Source organism: Dipodomys merriami, unplaced genomic scaffold, assembly GCF_024711535.1.
Source record: "Dipodomys merriami isolate MVZ:Mamm:240054 unplaced genomic scaffold, mDipMer1.0.p SCAF_361, whole genome shotgun sequence".
In the NCBI taxonomy this organism is placed as follows: Eukaryota; Metazoa; Chordata; class Mammalia; order Rodentia; family Heteromyidae; genus Dipodomys; species Dipodomys merriami.
Window position 1 is genome coordinate 1,009,502 of NW_027205171.1, and position 13,320 is coordinate 1,022,821.

Consider the following 13,320-nt stretch of genomic DNA (forward strand, 5'->3'; position numbering starts at 1 on the left):
TACAATAACCAAAAATGGTTCTCAAGAACATTTTCTGGTATACCTTAATTACTATCATTTATTCCTTCTATCTGGAATTATTCCTTATTTTCTTTCCCAACTATTAATTAACCTCTGCATTTTTGGTGCCATAACTGTCCAAAAAGATTTCAAAATCACACATAGCCTACCATTCCCTTTGTGATTAGCAGTTACGACACAAATCCTGGAGTGGTTGAATTTCCAGAATTAAACGTTACCTGACATCTAAGCACATCTCTGGCATTAATTGCTGTGACTTAATGAACAAGACTTTTTTCAACACAGTATCCGCATATAAGTAAAGTACATGAATTAGGAACTGTTGTCAGGGGTCAGTATGGAAGGAGAAATTATATATTCCAAGTGTGGGTTATTTATTTTGCATTTACTAACTGAATGTTTTTGTTTTCTTTTGATTTGATTTGTTTTTGTTCTTTTTGCCAGTAGAGGGGCATAAACTCAGGGGTAGGGAATTTTCCTGACCTTTTTTTTTTCTTGCTCAATGCTAGCTCTCTATCATTTGAGGCACAGCACCACTTCCAGGGTTTTGTGTGTGTGTGTGTGTTACATAGGAATTGAACCCAGGGTTTCATGGATGCTAGGCAAACACCGTACCATGAAGCCACATTCCCGGAGCCCTAAATAACTTTCTTAAGATGGCATTTCATTTTCATTCTGTAACTATATATCATATTTTTGGCCAGGTGCTAGAAAATGATGTAGAAAGCAATACAATACAATAAGTCTAGTAAGGCTGGATGGACAATGAATAACTGTTACCGTCTATCCAGGTAACAGAAGGGCTTATCTCATGGAGCTGTTTCAACAAGCTGAGGAGACAGCTCCTGACCCACAGCCAAACTTGGGTTCCAGCCACATGGCGATGCTGGGCCCCCTCCTCCAGCACCCATTTGACCAGTTCTTGTGAAAGAGAGAGAGAAAAAAGTCAGAATTACAATTAAGTCTGGTGCCAGTGGCTCAGAATTCTAATCCTAACTACACAGGACGCTGAGATATGAGGATCATGGTTCATAACCAGCCCAGGCAGGAACGTCTGTGAGACTTTCATCTCCAAAGAACCACCAGAAAATCAAAAGTAGTGTTGTGGGCTCAAGTGGTTGAACACTAGCCTTTTGCTGAGGCTTTTGGGAACATCGCCCATGCCTAGAGTTCTAGCCCCACGACTGACAAGAAGTGGACTTCATACCACAAGAAGCGGACTGAATAGCACCCATTGTCCTAGGGAGCATTTTAGCAAAGTCAGGCAGAGCTTCCTCTGAAGTTGAAGTCATAAGTAGGTTACCTGGCTTCTCTCTGCCTTGGTATCTCCAGTTGCAAAACTCAACACAGTGAAGGATCCTCTTCCTCATGGGGATAGGGTAATGATGAGAGAGAGCCATGTTTTGTTTCATAATCCCACATCTGTTGCACAATTAATAACAGGCCCCACCTGAGCCCTTTCTGGCTATCTTCCTGTCATTTCCTCAGAGAATTGCCGAGAACCTTATCTGAAGACTACTCCCTCTGTTCCTAGCCATGCTCCAGAGATCCCTCTGTATAAATCCCTTGTTTCCTCACAACTGTCCTGTGAGGAGAATGAGGTCTGATTGTTACGAACCTACCCAGACCTTCACCTGTGGTCAAGAATCGTCTGCTGTGATTTTTCTGCCTGCTCAAACTGACTTAAGAAACCATTAAACCACAGGAAAATCAAGCACAAATAGACCAGAGTCTCCAACAAGAGACAGGTTAAGAACACAAGGGAGATACAGGATCTTCCCATCCCCCACAAAAAAAAATCAAAGAACTCTTTTTTTGTACCTTTTACAAATTTTTTACTAAAAGTTTCTTATTAATTTTTAATTTTTTACTTTAATTTTTTTCTATTAATTTTTTTCTTCCTCTCATAATTTTATCTCTTTTCAGAAACATTGAAGTAATACCTTGCATTCTCTCAGGCCACAAGGGAAAAAAATTAAAACATAAAAGGAAAAGCCACCAGAGAAAATCCTGTAACACAATGTAACAACACACTGCTGAATCACGAGTGGGTCATTGAAGAGATTAGAAAAGAAATTCAAATGTTGATGGACACACAAATTACCAGCTCCTTTGGGACACACCAAAGGCAGTACTCACAGGCAAGTTTATAGCTGTGAGTTTATACATCAACGAATTGGAGAGATCTGAAACCATCCATTTAATGAGACATCTGAGTCTCCTTGAAAAAGAGCAGCAAGATGATCCCCAATCCAGTAGATGGTAAGAAATAATTAAAATTAAATCAGAATTAAATGAATTAGAATCCAAAAAAAATCATAGAAAGAATCAACAAAACAAAGATTTGTTACTTCCAAAAAATTAACAAAATTGACAGAGTCTTAGCAAATCTTATAAGAAAAAGAAGAGAACACACCCAAATAAACTCAGAGATGAGAATGGAAACATCACCACAGAAACAACCAAGATTCAGAACATTATAAGGGAATACTTCTCAAAACTTTATGCTAATAAGTTTGAGAACTTGGCAGAAATGGACCTTTTCCTAGCAAATATTGACATGCCAAAACTAAACCAAGATGAGTTATACCATCTTAACAGGCCCATATCAAGCATTGAAATAGAAACATCAATAACAAACCTTCCATCTAAGAAAAGCCCAGGATCAGGTGGCTTTACAGCATAATTCTATAAGCCCTTGAAAACACAGCTCACACCAATACTCCTCCAAATCTTCAATGAAATTGAAAGAGAAAGTTCACTGCTGAACTCATTCTATGAAGCCATAATAACCCTCATGCCCAAACCAGGCAGGGACACATCACAGAAAGATAACTATAGACCCATTTATTTGATGAACATTGATGCAAAACTTTTCAACAAAATGTTGGCCAATCAAATTCAACAATTCATCCAAAAAATTCTACACACTGATCAAACAGGATTCATTTCAGGGATGCAAAGCTGGATCAATATACCCAAATCAGTTAATATAATTCAACACATCAACAGGAGCAAAGATAACAACCACCTGGTTATCTCAATAGATGCAGGAAAAGCATTTGACAAGATCCAACGCCCCTTTATGATGATGGTTCTGGAAAAATTAGGAATCCATGGAACTTTCCTCAATGCAATAAAGACTATATATGACAAACCTACAGCCAGCATTATACTTAATGGTGAAAAACTAAAGCCATTTCCTCTTAACTCAGGAACGAGACAAGAAGGTCCAGTCTCGCCACTTCTCTTCAATCTAGTATTAGAATGCCTAGCTACAGGAATAAGACAAGATGCAAACCTAAAGGGGATCCAAATAGGGAAAGAAGAAGTGAAACTCTCCCTCTTTGCAGATGTCATGATATTGTATTTAAAGAATCCAAGAGACTCCACTCCCAAATTACTCAAGCTGATTCAAATCTTTGGCAAAGTATCAGGGTATAAAATTAACCCCTCAAAATCAATGGCTTTTCTGTATACCAACAATGAGAAAAGTGTGGCTGAAATTAGGAAAGCATCTACATTTGTAATATCCCCACAAAAAATAAAATACCTGGGAATTAACCAAAGAAGTGAAGGAACTCTATGATGAAAATTTTAAAAACCTGAAAAAGGAAATTAAAAGAGATCTTAAAAAGTGGCAAAAAATCCCATGCTCATGGATTGGAAAGATAAACATTGTGAAAATTGCAATCCTTCCCAAGGCTCTCTACAAATTCAGTGCGATACCTATCAATATTCCAACCTCATTCTTCAAGGAAATAGAAGAGGCAATTCAATAATTCATAGAGGATAATAAAAGATCGCGAATAGCAAAGCGATCCTCAACAGAAAAAACTGTGCTGGAGGAATATCATACCAAATTTCAAACTCTACTACAAAGCAATTGTAATCAAAACAGCTTGGTAATGGCATAAGAACAGACCTCAGGACCAATGGAATAGAATTGAAAACCCAGAAATGAACCTACAGACATATAGCCAACTACCCTTCAATAAGGGAGCTAAAATAATAGACTGGAAGAAAGACAGCCTCTTCAGTAAAGGGTGCTGGCAAAATTGGTTAACTACTTATAGAAAACTAAAGCTAGATCCGTATATATCACCCTGCACCAGAATCAACTCCAAATGGATCAAAAACCTCGTAGTCAAAGCAGACACTCTGAAAACACTGCAGGATGGAATAGGAGAAATCCTAGGTCTCCTTGGCCCAGGTTGAATTTTTTTTAATAGAGACCCAAAAACACAAGAAATCAAAGAAAGGTTGGACAAATGGGATTGCACGAAGTTGCAGAGCTTCTGCATGGCAAAGGACATAGCTAGCAAGATCAATAGAAAGCCCATGGATTAGGAGAAACTCTTCACTAGCCATACTAGAGACAAGGGTCTCATATCTAAAATATACTTGGAACTCAAAAAATTGAATCCCCCAACAACAAATCCTCAAAGAAACAACTGCCCAATAAATAAGGCTAAAGCCTTACAGAGAAACTTCTCTGAAGAGGAAAGAAGGATGGCCAATAGACAAATGAAGAAATGCTCAACCTCTCTAGCCATAAAAGAAATGCAAATCAAAACAACATCGAGATACCACCACACCCCAGTTAGAATGGCTATACTGAAGAACTCTGATAACAGATTCTGGAGGGGATGTGGACAGAAGGGAACCTTACTTCATTTTTGGTGAGAGTGTAAATTTGTTCAACCTCTTTTGAAAGCTCTATGGAGGTTCCTCAAAGCACTCAACATAGAGCTCCCCTATGATCCAGCAATCCCACTTTTGGGCACTTACCCAAAGGTTTACAAAGAAGACCACACTAAAGCATCCAGCACAACTATGTTTATTGCAGCCTTTTTTTACCATAGCTAAGATATGGAAGCAACCCAGATGCCCTTCAGTAGATGAATGGATCAAAAAATTGGGTTATATATACACAATGGAATTCTATGCCTCCATCAGAATGAATGACATTGCTCTATTTGTTAGGAAATGGAAAGACTTGGAAAAAATTATATTAAGTGAAGTAAGCCAGAACCACAGAAACATAGGTCCCATGTTTTCCCTTATTTGCAATAACTAGTATATATCTGAGTCAAGCATAAAAGTTCAGATAAATACATGTTAGTGAAAAGAACCCTAAGATATCTATTCAATTTTTTTCTTTCATATGATTGTTTCTAGTACATTCATAAGATTTATTTATTTGTTGCTTTTTATATCCCTCCCCCACCGTATAATCCATGCTTTCACTGTATTTGATGTTGTTATAATTTATGGAGGGGAAGGGAAAAAACAAATCGTTGAAATAGGGATTAAAATTGGACCCATTGCAACAATGAGACGTAGAAGTGGTATGTAGAAAATGAACTTGACAACTCTGGTAGGGGGAGGGGGAGGATGGGATGGGAAGGGAAAACAAAGGAGGAGGCTACAATGCTTGATAAAATATGTTCTCATATCTTGCCCATGTAATTTTAACCCCTCTGGATAGTATTTTCACAATTAAAAAAAACTCGGCTGCTGTGGACTAAATGTTTGAGATAATCCATCTAAATCGATGACTGTGCATGTTGCTACATGTCTACCACCCCAACTACAGATGACCGGGCCCGGTGGAGCATACCTGTCACAGATAGGAGGACATCAATCCAGCCCAGCCAGAGCATATAGAGGCTCTGTTTCAGAAATGCCCAAATCAGAAAGGTGGCTTCTCAGAGCCAGGGAGAGGAAATAAGTAGTGGGTCTTGGTGCTCTCAGAGGGGTGTCTGACCCAGGGTAGGGGTGGTTTGGGGGCAGCCACTCACATGTGCTCCTGGGAGAAGTTGCTTGAGGCTGCTCCAGGTGGGGCAAGCGGGAATGGCAGTGGCATTGCAGACACATGTCCTCAGAGAACCAAGGCCATTGACCAAGTTGGGGCTTTACACAGCCTGGCAGGGTGCCATTGCCTGGTTTGAAATTCTGAACCTTGGGAAGGCGGGGAGGGGGCTGGGGACTAGGCAGGCATCTCAATTTCCTTCTATATTCCAGTCGCCTTGAGTGTCTTCTCACCACTCAACCATCTATACCTTCCTCAACTGCTGGTAGTGTTATAAACTAACAGAGGGAATCCTGGTGCTACCAGGCAGCATGGAATGTGGGCGTGGCCGCCATTCTTGTATCTCATTGGTCAGAAAGAACAATGAAAGAATGGGGGTGTGGCCAGAATCCTGTGATGCAAACAGCATGTGCGGAGTCAAGAAGATAGCAGCTCCCCCAGCTCTTTTCCCAGGGAACAATGTCCAATTCAGTTGGAGACAAGAGGGTGACCTGCTTTAGCCGCATGGCTGCACAGATCATTGTGTATGGCTGTTTGTTCCCAGTCCCAGACCATGAACTGAGGATATGGGCAAAGTCTGTGAGCTGCTTTTGCTCAAGGCTGGCCTTCCACACTGGAGCCACAGGGATTCTGGCTTTGTTGGCACTGAAGTTGGACTTTCCTGCTTAGGGTGACTTCGACCATGAGCCACCCATCTCAGCCTTGTAAGTATCAAGGAAGACTGTTGAGGGCCACTGGTGCCTTCCTAATCATTGGTCTTACTGGTGTTCTTGGACAGACTGATAAGTTCCCTATCCTCGGGTTTAAGTGGTGGGAGCTATAGCCCACAGTTGGAATCCTGGTCCAGCCACCTCAAAATGGAAGGAGATCCTAAGAAACTTATTCCTGTCCATATGATTACCAATAGAATATGATGTATGTCATGATTGAAAGAGCAGTCCTTGAATGATTGTAGGATAAATTTATATATAATTATTTTATAGGACACTGATCGATGTTAGTTAATGCTTTATGAAGCATTTAAACAATCACATTCATAAAATGGAGGCATAAAGAAATACCTAAGAATTACTATACTATTACATAATATAAAGGTGCCATTTTTCTGCATGGACTGGGATTGGAACCTATGGTCTTGGTAACTCTGTTGCACTGTGTGGGAAGGGGAAGCTGGCCTCCTTGAAGTCAAGAAATACAAGTCGGTTCTTTAGGCCTGAAATAGATCCCCACCACTAGAAAACATCTTATTCATGTACAATTTACATATATGATTCATATTTACATACATACGTTGACTCCATATTGCATTCAGTGCAGTTATTTTATTTGTTTTATTCATGTATTGACCATTTATTTTGACTATTATGGCATATAAAACATTGATTACATAAGATATAGGTCTGCATATGTATTCCACTTCATACCTGACACTCAGGACTTTCACAGAAAAGGAAAACATGCATCGCCATCAACTTCTTACTCCACAATTCATTTTTAGGGAGTGCTGGCAACTGAACTCACAGCCTACAAGCCTAGTAGGCCCAATTCATGAATGGGTGAGTGTCAGCATGCCATACTGGGACAAATTAAGCTGAAAGGCTATAACCAGGACCTGAGATCAAGCCCCAGGTGTTAGCAAAATAAGAACAGATTGAACTGCAGATGGAAGTATTTATATGTATTTATATATATATTAATATGTATTTATATAGAGTGTTAAATATGTCTATATATTACTCAGTTATATAGACTAGATTCCTACCAATTCCTGGGTATTAATAATGCGTCCATGTCAATAATGTTATTGTTTTCATCCTTATACTATTAATGAAATCAATCAGTGTCCTGAAATTATTGCATTCCTGTAAGTAATAATATTCTTTTTATTCTTCATAAATACTAAATAAAAATCTATTAGCCTCCTGAAATGATGCTGCCTAAATTTATAGTAGCATCATTCATGATCAACTCATTGAACATTGACATTGATAACATTCCATTTTTCTTCCTATGGTTGGGAACAATTTTCTTAGTATCTCCTGCCATTGGTTGGTGTTAGGAGGGGGATTCGAAATCAGGGCCTATGTTGCCACGTGGGCCTATGGGTTCCCAGATAGTCTGGCAGCCTTCAGCAATGCAAGGTGAAGTACCCTTTGCAACAGTGTCATTCAGACCCATGAGGGTCACCGTGCAAAGGAAGAAAACATAAAAAGGCCACATTTTTTCTGTGCATTGCTTTCCCTGCAAGACCTGAGGGTCTAGGATCCCAGAAGGAGCTGTAGGTCTAGTAGCTGCACCCCAGCCTAGGGTGATCCAAGTTGAGGCAGAGTTGCCACAAACTGACTTCAAGCCCATACTGAGAAAAGTAAAATAAAAAATTAACTCACTGGCTTGCAATTCGTGATGTTTAATCTTCCAAGCTTTAAATTTGAACTCAGGATCTCGGTAAATCTGCAGCAATGTTGATGAAGGAGAAGATCACTGTACTTGAATATAAGAAAGTCAGACCTGGGACGATGGTGGAGAAGCTGGAGTCTAAACAAGCTCTCGCATAGAAAGCAGTTTTAGAGTTCCAGTGAACAGTCCTAAGCCAGATAATCACACCAAGTGTGCCATCACAGGACAGAGAGTCAGGCCAGAGAGGGAAAATCCAGGCAAAGAGACAGATCTGAGCTCTTGTGAGCAGCCGCAGCAGCGGCGGCAGCAGTGGCAGCTGAGACTGCAGGCGCCATACCTGAGCCACACAGAGTCCGGGACGAAGGAGCCAGACGCAGCGGGTGAGCGGATTCTACTCAAAACCAGCAAGAACCGACAAGGAGGACACATCTTCATCCTGCAGTTCACAGACCAGAGACGACCCATGAACCAAGACTCAGCGTGAGTAGAAGCCTGATGTCCTCACTCCTTCTCAGGGAGCAGAGGAGGGAATGCCACCCCTCCCCCCCCCTATTGGAGATCTCCATCTTGGATACTGACAAAGAGCTCCAACTCAAGCCTTGGAATAAAATGAATCATTTAGCAGGTCACAAGAACTTAACGGCGTTGTGACCTGCCAGACTCAGCTCCACCCAGGGAAAAGTCACCCAGGTTGGGCGCCAGCCCTAGTAGTGGCATTCTTCACTGGGTAATCAGAGCCAGAGGCTGGCCCTCCCTAGAGAGGCCTCGACAATCAATTGAAATTCAGTAAACAGAAACCCTGAGAATGTCTCCAGGCTGGGCTTTGTGAGTCTTTCACAAACTAGCCACCAGGAAAAGCTACTGCTTGTTGAAAGGCTTCAACTATACCCAGAAACTAGCCTCATCATTGCATCTCCCTCTTTTGTGATACTCAAAGCATATCTGACTCCCATTGAACTAGCCTGGGAGGAGGATCACAAAATCCTGGGTAAAGCAGAGCATTTTTCTGCCTGTTAGAATAAACTGACTTAAGAAACCAACCAAGCCAAAGGACCAAAAGCAGACAAGAGACTCCAACAAGAGGCTGGTTACGGACACAAGGGAGATACAGGATTTTTCCCACCCCTCCGCAAAAAATCAAAGAATTTTTTTTTCTTCTTCTTCTTCTTTTTTTTTTTTTTTTTTTTGGTACCTTATATAAAAAAAAATTTCATTTCTAAAACTTTTTTTAATCATTAATTTTTGCCTTGATTGAAAAAAAAATGTTTTCCAGTAACTTTTTTTTCCCTCTTACAATTTTTATTTTAGGGATACGTGTGTGCATTTTTCCTTCTTTTTTGATTTCTTTCTCTTTTTTTTCTTTTTTACTTATCTTTTTTTTTGTTGTTTAGCTCTACTGAACTTCTCATCTTTTTTTCTTCCTTTCTTATCCTTTTCATCTTTTCCTCTCTTTCGTTCTTCTTTATGGAATGTACCTATTGTTCTGCACATCCTCAGATAAACCTGTAGTTGACTATTAGACCCTACCCTCCATTGTGTACACACTTAATCCACAAATTTATTATTCAATTCAATACCTCTGAGACATAAATTCCTTAATAGCAGTAATACTTCTTTATAACTATATAATATATTAAGCATTTTATTTTTAAGTTTTCACATCTCCTTTATATCCCTCCCCTTCTCTCATTATATTCACATTCTTCCTTAAATACATTCTTGTCGAATTCCTGCATAATTTTATTAATTTTATTTTTCTATTTTTTATGGTCTCTTTTCTTTTCCATTTCCCTTTCTTCATTTTTTTCTCTCTCTCTACTTTCATCCTACCCAACCTATTTCCTGCTTTGAGATTAGGACTTAGTTAACACTCCCTGTGATTTCCCACATCAATCTATTCCTATTTTTTACCCACATCGCTCCCTAACCCTAATAATTTCTGGTTTTCCAAATTCTTCTTCACGGTTCGTAGCCCATTAACATATAGTTGTTTGATATTGAATAAATGTATCTGTTGAACTAGATTGTATCTGTTGAACTAGATTGTATCTGTAGACTATTGACTGTGCAAATTCAGACTTTGGTTGATGCTTGCCTTAAGATAGTGTTCTAGCACAAAACTGGTGCTATTTTCATCTCAAATGGGCAGAGTAAGCCGGAAAAACACAAGAAAAATGGCAAGTCCGTGTATCTCAATTCCCAATCTTGATAATCAGGGAACAGAACAGATAATTAATAATCCAGAGGAGAGTTCCCAAATAGCTCTACAAACACTGTTGGCAAACATGATAAATGAAAAGATTGAAAACTTAAAAAAGACTCTGTATGAGCATGATAAGGAGAGAGAGGAGGCAATCCAAAAGTTTATACAGAAATATCATAAGTGTGAGGAAGCTACCCAAAAACTAACACAGGATTTGCGTGAGCAGCTTGAGAATACTCAAAGAGAAAGGGAGGAATGGCGTGAGCAGGCTGAGAACACTCAAAGAGAACTACAGGAATCCCACGAATGGGAGGAAGCTAATCAAAGAGTAATACAGGAATTGAGAGAGCAGAAAAAGAATACAAAAAGATCACTAAAGGCATTCATGGAATCTATTAACAACACACTGCTGAATCACGAGTGGGTCATGGAAGAGATTAGAAAGGAAATTCAAATGCTCATACTATTCAACAAAAATGAACACACAAATTACCAGCTCCACTGAGACATAGCAAAGGTAGTACTCAGAGGCAAGTTAATACCTCTGAGCTCCTACATCAACAAATTGGAGAGATCTGAAACCAACAATTTAATGACACATCTAAACCTCCTTGGAAAAGAGCAGTAAGATAAACCCCAAACCAGTAGATGGAAAGAAATAATTAAAATTAAATCAGAATTAAATGAATTAGAATCCAAAAAAACTATACAAAGAATCAACAAAACAAAGAGTTGGTTCATCGAGAAAATTAACAAAATTGACAGACACCTAGCAAATCTTATCAGAAAAAGAAGAGAACACATCCAAATAAATAAACTCAGAGATGAGAATGGAAACATCACCACGGAAACAACCAAGATTCAGAACATTATAAGGGAATACTTCTCAAAACTTTATGCTCAAAAGTTTGAGAACTTGACAGAAATGGACTTTTCCTAGCAAATATTGACATGCCAAAACTAAACCAAGATGAGTTAAACCATCTTAACAGGCCCATATCAACCATTGAAATAGAAAGAGCAATAAGAGGCCTCCCAGCTAAGAAAAGTCCAGGACGAGATGGTTTTACAGCGGAATTTTACAAGGCCTTCAAAGCAGAACGCACACCAATACTCCTCCAACTCTTCAATGAAATTGAAAGAGAAAGTTCACTACCGAACACATTCTATGAAGCCATCATAACCCTCATCCCAAAACCAAGCAGGGACTCATCCAAGAAAGAGAACTATAGACCCATTTCTTTGATGAACACTGATGCAAAACTTCTACACAAAATTTTGGCCAATCGACTTCAACAATTCATCCAAAAAATCATACACCACAATCAAACAGGATTCATTTCAGGAATGCAAAGCTGATCCAATATATGCAAATCAATTAATATTATTCATCACATCAAGGGGAGCAAGAATAAGAACCACATGGTTATCTCAATAGATGTAGAAAAAGCATTCGACAAGATCCAACACCCCTTTATGATGAAGGTTTTGGAAAAATTAGCAATCCATGGAACATTTCTCAATACAATAAAGGCTGTATATGACAAACATACAGCCAGCATTATACTTAATGGTGAAAACCGAAAACCATTTCCTCTTAACTCAGGAACAAGACAAGGATGTCCACTCTCTCCACTTCTCTTCAATCTAGTATTAGAATACCTTGCTACAGCAATAAGACAATATGCAAACATAAAGGGGATCCAAATAGGGAAAGAAGAAATATAACTCTCCCTCTTTGCAGATGATATGATCTTGTATTTAAAGAATCCAATAGACTCCACTCCCAAATTACTCAAGCTGATTCAAAACTTTGGCAAAGTAGCAGGGTATAAAATAAACCCTCAAAATCTATGGCTTTTCTGTATACTAACAATGAGAAAAGTGTGGCTGAAATTAGGAAAGTAACTCCATTTGTAGTAGCCCCTCAAAAAATAAAATACCAAAGAAGTTAAGGACCTCTATGATGAAAACTTTAAAATCTTGAAGAAGGAAATCAAAACAGAACTTAGAAAATGGCAAAACCTCCCGTGCTCCTGGATTGGAAAGATTAACATCGTGAAAATGGCAATACTTCCCAAGGCTATCTACAAATTCAACGTGAGACCTATCAAAATTCCACCGTCATTCTTCAAGGAAATAGAAGAGGCAATCCAAAAATTCATATGGAACAATAAAAGACCCCGAATAGCAAAACGATCCTCAACAGAAAAAACTGCTGGAGGAATATCAATACCAAATTTCAAACTCTACTATAAAGCCATAGTAATCACAACAGCTTGGTACTGGCATAAGAACAGACCTCAGCACCAGTGGAATAGAATTGAAAATCCAGAAATGAACCTACAGACCTATAGCCAACTAATCTTCAATAAGGGATCTAAAATAATACAATGGAAGAAAGACAGCCTCTTCAGTAAATGGTTCTGGCAAAATTGGTTAACTACTTATAGAAAACTAAAACTATATCCTTATATATCACCCCGCACCAGAATTAACTCCAAAAGGATCAAAGATCTCGGAGTCAAAGCAGACAATCTGAAAACTTTACAGGATGGAATAGGAGAAACCCTAGGCCTCATTGGCTGAGGACAAAATTTTCTTAATAGAGACCCAGAAACACAACAAATCAAAGAAAGGTTGGACAAATGGGATTGCATGAAGTTGCAGAGCTTCTGCATGGCAAAGGACATAGCTAGCAATATCAATAGAAAGCCCACAGAATGGGAAAAGATCTTCACTAGCCATACAACGAACTAGGGTCTCATATCTAAAATATACTTGGAGCTCAAAAAATTAAATCCCCCAACAACAAATCCTCAAAGAAACAACTGCCCAATAAATAAGTGGGCTAAAGACTTGAAGAGAAACTTCTGTGAAGAAG